We start from the raw sequence: 7,213 nt of genomic DNA, 5'->3' as shown, positions 1-7,213 counted from the left end.
CTCACCCCTTGTGCCTTGGCTCAGAGGTAATTTCCTCCACGAAGCCTACCAGGATTAGTCTTTTTAAAATGAGAATCCAGCATTCTCCCTCCATCCCCTTGCACCAGTGATGTGCTGGTCCAACACCCAGTTCCCTGAGTAATGGCCACTGCTGACTTCCATGAGGTAGACACCCCTTCCTGGCCCCTGGTGAGCCACCAACGTGAGCTCACTGGTGCCAGCCCACATCGCCAGACTCCTCTTCTTCTCTGGAACACAACTTCACCTTCTGACAGCCTCACTAATGTATCTAGGTATTGCATTCACTGTTTACTGTCCATCTTCCCCCATTAGAATTTAAATTTCATGGACCCTGACTCTGATTGTTTAGTCTTTTGGTCCCTGATATGTCCCAAGCAAAACAGGGCAGAGGGTCAGATCTGACCTGTGGTCTGTTTCTTACTATCAAGGTTTGGTTGAGTGAAGCCAACTGACTGGTTCACTTACTGTTATGGCGGCTTTGCATCACAAAGGCAGAGTCGGAGACCATGTGGCCAGCTATATACTAGTGAGCCCATGTGGCCAGCTATACGCTAGTGAGTCCACAGCCTCATTGACTGTCCGGCCCTCCATAGAAAAAGTAAGAGGAGTTCCTCGTTCAGAAGGCTCTCGGTAATATTTGTTGGGTAAATGAAGAGTGAAGGAGTGAAAAATCACACAGAAAAAAATCAACATGGAGATTGTTTCCTTGAACTGTGCTTTTTCTTGGTCCATTCAGGTTATTATAACAAAAATACAATAAATTAGGTGACTTACAAACAACAGAAATTTATTCTTCTAGTTCCAGACGGTGGAAAATCCAAGACCAACACGCTGGTCAATATGGTGTCTGATGAGGACCCTTCCCAGCTCACAAATGGACATTCCTCCCCCACCCCAACCCTCCCCCCCTTCCCTCCCAGGAAGCTCTGGGCCTTTTTCGCCAAGGCACTAATCCCATCCCGAGGACCCCACCCTCATGACGTAATTGCCTCCTGAAGGCCTTCCCTGCTGATATCATCCCCTTGGAGTTAGGATTTTAACATATAGTTTGGGGGGACAGCAGAGTCCCATCTATAGCAATGCTGTACCCAATATCCTACCTTTTTTGCTTAAAGAACAGGACTGCTCAGCATGTCTGGTGGGAAGGTGAGCCCGAGCCATGACACTGGCTTTCATCTCCTGAGGATGCTCTGGGTTCAATGGGGACAGAGCTGAGAACTTCCCCAGGACCTTTGAGAAGAAGGTCAGATGTGGGGCTGTCATCTCCCCAGGATTGGCTGGAGCCTCACAAAGCTCTGGCAAGTTAGTTTTCTCTCCATTTTACAGAGAGCAGATGGAGGTTGCAGGAGGGTAAGGGTCATTCCCCAAGTCACATGGCTGTCCCGAGGCAGGTGTGGGACCTGGGCTAACGTCTGTTGGACTCTGACACCCTCCTCTGTGTCATTTCTGCCAACTTGTGAAATACTGGACTCCAGAAGGGGACATGTGCCCAAGGGCGCGCCTTCCTGGTTTGGAAGAAGAGACTGCCTATCCCAGGGAGACTGATTTCTTCATGGGTTGTCACAAATTACATTTTTGAAAAATATCAGGCGGAATTTTCAACCCACATAATGGTGCTGTGACAAGCTCAGGAGACAAAAAAAGAAGAGGATCTGTGAAGGGCGATGTCACCCCACGTCCTGGTCTGATAAATCAGAGCCTGCCCCACGCTCACCACCACACCCCTTTATAGCCATGACTAGAACCACACATTATTTACAGGTGAGAAAGTAGTGACTCTGAGAAGCCAAGCCACCTATACAACATCACACAGCACTTTGGGAGTGGGTCTGGGACTAGAACATAGACCTGAGACTCTCACTCAGTCCGTGGGCTTTCCACAGATGCTATTTCCCTGGGGCCTCAGATCTGCGGATTCTCCACTCCCCACCCCCCACAGGTCTTGTTGGCTCTAATGTGCTGCTTTTTATGAGACTGACAATCAACTCCTTGCTAAAACTCCTATGGGTGGACTCATGAGAGGGAATAAAGGAACCCCAGGACCTTTGAGAAGAAGGTCAGATGTGGGGCTGTCATCTCCCCAGGATTGGCTGGAGCCTCACAAAGCTCTGGAGAGATTTCATCAAGAATATCTCAAAGGATTGAAATTATAAAAATAACAACAGCAAAACATACAGCCTGGGCGTCTTTTGCGAATATCTCGCAACGGTGTCCTCCGGAAAATTGGGCCCGCTCACAGCCAACAACTCCCTCTGGCAGACAGCCCCCAATAACCGCTCAGTCCCAGTCCCCCAGGGATCTGTTTTTGTCAGTGGGTGGGCTCCAGAGAGGAAGTCACGGGGTAGCCACGCCTCCCCGGGGAAGGGGCGGGGCATGCAAAGTAGGGGAGGACTCCACAGCCCGGAACGCCGGAGCCGCGACGGACTTTTTAAAATTCCTAGTTCCAGATGGGACCAATGGTGAATCTGCACGCGGGGTCAATGGACCCCGTGCGAACCCGAAGGAGACACGGGAAAAAGAGAGTGGGAGTAGGCATGGAGGCGCTCACCGCGAGTTGAAAGTGAGCGAGCGGAGGGTGGTAAGGGCGAGGGGCAAGTGGTATGGTATCGCTTCTCGGCCTTTTGGCTAAGATCAAGTGTAGTATCTGTTCTTATCAGTTTAATATCTGATACGTTCTCTATCCGAGGACAATATATTAAATGGATTTTTGGAACACGGAGTCGGAATAGGAGCTTGCTCCATCCACTCCACGCATCGACTTGGTATTGCAGTACTTCCAGGACCGGTGCACCCCTCTGGGGGAACTTAAGTGCTGTATTAAAAATCAGACTATATCCTTTCCCACTTTTTCTTCCTTTATAGGACCTCCCTAAGCGTTCTTAACTTTGTTTCCCCTCAGGTCTCTTTCAGTACTACGGTATTTTTTGAGAGTTGGCAGATAAGGAAACGGAATTGTAGAGGGTAATGGCTGTCTGTCTGCCTGATGCCCCACCCTTGGTGCCACATGTCTCTCTCTCCCCTCTGTTGTTCCACTGTCTGTTGGTGTGAATTCAACTTAAGGTTAGATCATAGGTCAAATTAATATGAGTCTGGAATGATGGTAGACACTCAATAAAATTTTCAATCAACTTTTTATTTGTTCTTTCTTAGATATGCATGACAGTACAGTGTATTTTGATATGTTATACATACATGAAGTGGAGCTTAGTCTAGTTAGGATGCCATTCTTGTGGTTATACGTAATGTGAAGTTACACGGAGAGGTGTATTCATATAAGAAAATAGGAAAGTTACCTCTGGTTCATTCTACTGTCTTTCCTATTCCCACTCCCCTTCCTTCCCTTTATTTCCCTTGGTCTAATCAAATGAATTTCCATTCTTCCCCTCCCCTGGCCCCTGCCCTATGTTGTGTGATCCTCATATCACAGGGAACCTTTTTGGGGATTGGCTTATTTCACTTAGCAGGATGTTCTCCAGTTCCACCCATTTACCAGCAAATGCCATAATTTCATTCTTCTTTATGGCTGGACGGACACTCAGTGAATTTTAACAACATAGATTTAAGAGTGGCAGGGGACCCTGGAAGTCCCCTGGGCCAGTGGTTCTCAGCCATGTGCAATTAAAATCACCTAAGGAGCTGGGAGCAGGCCAGTGCCCAGGCCCCGGCGGAGCTGATTGCTTGCTTGCTTTCTGTTTTTCTTTCTTTTTCCCTTCTTTCCTTCCTTCCTTCCTTCCTTTTCTTTCTTTTTCACAGCACTAAGGATTGAACCCAGGGCTGCTCTACCACTAGGCTACACCCCCAGCCCTTTTCTTTAATGTTTTGTTTGGAGACAGGGTTTTGCTAAGTGGCCCCAACTGGCCTTGAATTTGTGATCCATCTGCCTCAGTCTCCCAATAGCTGGGATTACAGGCATGGGCCACCATACTCGGCTCAGCATTGGATTTTTTTAAAACCTCCCCGAGTATTCGTGAGGTGTGACCACGGACTGATCCAACCTCCGCATTTTTTAGAAATGAGGAATTCAATCCTGGGGCTTTTAAAGGAATTTTCTCTATTAACATAGAGCTGTGCAAGGACAGATCCAGAGACCAAGCAGGTCTCCCTGGCCACTGTCCCATGCTATGCCACCTCCACCCTGCAGGCAAGCAGCAGGTAGAAAAATAAGTATCAAGAAGATAGGCTGAAATCTGGAATTTTCCTCCAAAGAGCCTTAAAGTCCCCAAGACCTCAGAGCATCTGAGGTGAGGAAGCATGGAGCCAGTTATGGCTCTATTTTTTTCTGATCTGGAAAACTAAAAACCTGCACGTTCAATTGCTAGGAAGCCGGGTAGTCTTGTGTGAATAACTCTGGCTATAGATTAGACAGGCTTGGGTTTCCAGGCTGGCTCTGCACTCACTAGCTATGTGTTCTCAGACCACATTACTGAACCTCTCTGAGCTTTGTGCTCCTTGTTTATTAAGTGGAAATAATAAGAGCACTGATTCCTTATACTGCTGTGAGCATTGCCCTTATGCATATTCAGTAAACAAAACCTATTATGAGCATAGGCACCTGAATCACTTTGTCACTTCCTTTATAGCCATGACTAGAACCACACATTATTTACAGATGAGAAAGTAGTGACTTAGAGAAGCCAAGCCACCTATACAACATCACACAGCACTTTGAGAGTGGGTGTGGGACTAGAACATAGACCTGAGACTCTCAGTCCGTGGGCTTTCCACAGATGCTACTTCCCTGGGGCCCCAGATCTGAGGATTCTCCACCCCTCCCCAGGTCTTGTTGGCTCTAATGTGCTACTTTTTATGAGACTGACAATCAGCTCCTTGTTAGAACTCCTATGGGTGGGCTTATGAGAGGGAATAAAGGAACCCACTCTCCCTGCAGCCTCCACCACCAGCTCAGCCCCTGGAAGAAAAGTAATTAGGATCATGAATCCTGCGATGCACCCTGCATTCACTGTGGCTTGGCCCTGTGGGTCCTCTCCACAGGGCCACAGGACACAGAATAACTGATTTGCAGATGAGCACGATCCGCTTAGCTGTGGATATACTGTCTGATGAGAGGCCATCTATCATGTTTATGGGGGAGATAATCACTTATGATCACCAGGAGCAGCAGCCAGAGGCACAGCAGGAAGTATCCCTGCCCCCACCCAAGGCCTTGGGACAGCCCCCCCCCCAACACACCAGGCCTCCAGATCAGCCAGAAACAGAGCAGAGGCCTCTGGGCAGAGGCAGAAGAGCTCCCACACTCCCCATGGGTCCTCCTTCTGACAAGATCTGCTTGTGCCAAGGTCATTTTTTCCAACAAGAAACCACCAAAAGGAGATGGGAGGAAATCGATCAAGGCAGCAGCACTCAAGGGTGGCCACGGTGTGACCAGCACAGAAAGGACTTTCAGGGGCACAGAGATGAGGTGTAACTGAGAAACTGATGTGCTTCCATTGTTTAAAAAAAATATATAAATTACATCAGCAGCTTCTACCTCAAGGCCCGTCCAGAGGGATGCGGTGTGACCCTTGTCCTTGGAAAAACCCACAGAACCTTCCTAGGCACATACCCACCCTGCTGAGTTGTTTGTCTGTAAATAACAGAAGAGATGTTCCAGGTATCCCTGACTCAGTTAGGCTAGGTGAGGACGCATAGCAACCCCCTAGCAACCTCCAATCAGCATGAGACAGGGAAAATACCTGGGATGCCAGATGACCCCCCCAGTAGTACTCCACTCATGGTTTAAACCAATCAGTTCAAAGGAATCCCCCTCTTGTACTAACCAATCACCCCTACCCAACTTGTTCCTGCCAGTGAATATGCTAATCAATGTTAAGAGTTGTTGTTTGATTTTCCCGAGGTGTGGAATGATTTGCTGTGTGATATTGTGGCGCATAGAGTACCCCCCAAACCTATAAAATCTCACTGGACAAAGGACCAGGACTCACTCCCTGGGACTGCTGTGTCAGAAACAGTTGTGAGTCCAGGCTCAAGCTTGCAATAGAGACTCTTGTGTGATTGCATGGGATTCGGCTCCTGGAGGTCTATTGGGGTCCCACGAATCTGGCATTACATAATCTCTACTCCTCTAATGCATGAAGTCCTGGCTCAACAGTAGTTGCTGTGTAACCTGGACCACACCTCTTGCTCTCTCTGGGCCCCAGCAACCTCCTTTATATAGTCATCAGAGATATTCTATGACTCTGGGGACAAAGAGCAGCTCATGGTAGGGCTGGAGGCTGCCTGGTTTTGTGGCCCTGGACTTCAATGCAATGACAGCCAGCAGATGGCCTCCACTCAGCCCCACAGCATTTAAGGACAAGAAGACCAGGTCTCCATGGGAAGTGAAGTGTTCCTTCAGAGCCTGGGATTCTTTTGACCCAGCCAAGCTGGAAACCACTGAAGACTCTGGGTGCCAGTGTATGGGGGCCATTTGGATTTTACTCCTCTGGGATTTGGGGGTCTCAAGAGCAGGGAAATGATCCACCCTGTGGGGTAGGCAGGGAAACCAGGGAAAGGGCTCCGCACTCAGTGCTTCCCAAAGGCAAGGGTCGGGGGCTGTGGGCCTCACGGAGCCCCTCCATTCTTCCCTGTGACTTCCCATTAAATTTGAAAACTGGAGCTACCTAAAGGCTCTTTTGATTCCAAGATTTTTTTTTTTTTTTTTTTTGAGACTTGAAGGCAGGACGGAGCATGGAGCTGTGCCTGCGGCCAGAGGCAGCTCTGTCTGCCAAGCTGGAACCTCTGCTTCTCGTTAATTAGAGGAGCCAAGAAATCACCCTCCAAAAACTGCCTTTCAAGCGGAAATGCCAACTGCTCAGCCTTTTGTGAGACCCATGCTGCCGGCCACCGCTGGAGCCCAGGCCCCGATGGCACAGCGCCCCGGCCACACCAGGGAATAGCCACTCAGCGCCATCGCTGCCTGGTAATGGCCGGTGGAGAGGCTCCCACTCCCGGCGACGTCTTTATCTGCGTGCTCCAGAAGCCGTCCCCCAGCCCTGCTGGCTGAGCCTCCTTCCATCTTCCAGCAGCAGCATCTGTGTCTTTGTCTGGCCCCCACGACGCTCCTGGCTGGCTGTGCTCCTGGCCGCAGAGCAGAGGAACAGCTCGGGGAGCAGCGGTGGCAGGCAGTGACATCTCCCGTGCTGGACTCCCAAGCACAGTGGCCTCTTTTCTTGCTTAGCTCCACTTGGGTGGT

The 7,213-nt window shown here is 49.5% G+C and overlaps 1 non-coding gene across 1 annotated transcript; it reads left to right on the top strand.

Annotated features, from left to right (window-relative positions):
- Positions 1 to 2,626: 2,626 nt before the first annotated feature.
- On the top strand, positions 2,627 to 2,817 carry LOC113184943 (U2 spliceosomal RNA). Its single transcript, XR_003301079.2, has one exon. It is a non-coding gene; the product is annotated as a U2 spliceosomal RNA (small nuclear RNA).
- The last annotated feature ends 4,396 nt before the right edge of the window (positions 2,818 to 7,213 follow it).

This window comes from Urocitellus parryii, chromosome 9, assembly GCF_045843805.1.
Source record: "Urocitellus parryii isolate mUroPar1 chromosome 9, mUroPar1.hap1, whole genome shotgun sequence".
Taxonomy (NCBI): Eukaryota; Metazoa; Chordata; class Mammalia; order Rodentia; family Sciuridae; genus Urocitellus; species Urocitellus parryii.
The sequence above is the reverse complement of the archived record's forward strand: the minus strand, read 5'-3'. Positions and strand labels throughout refer to the sequence as shown.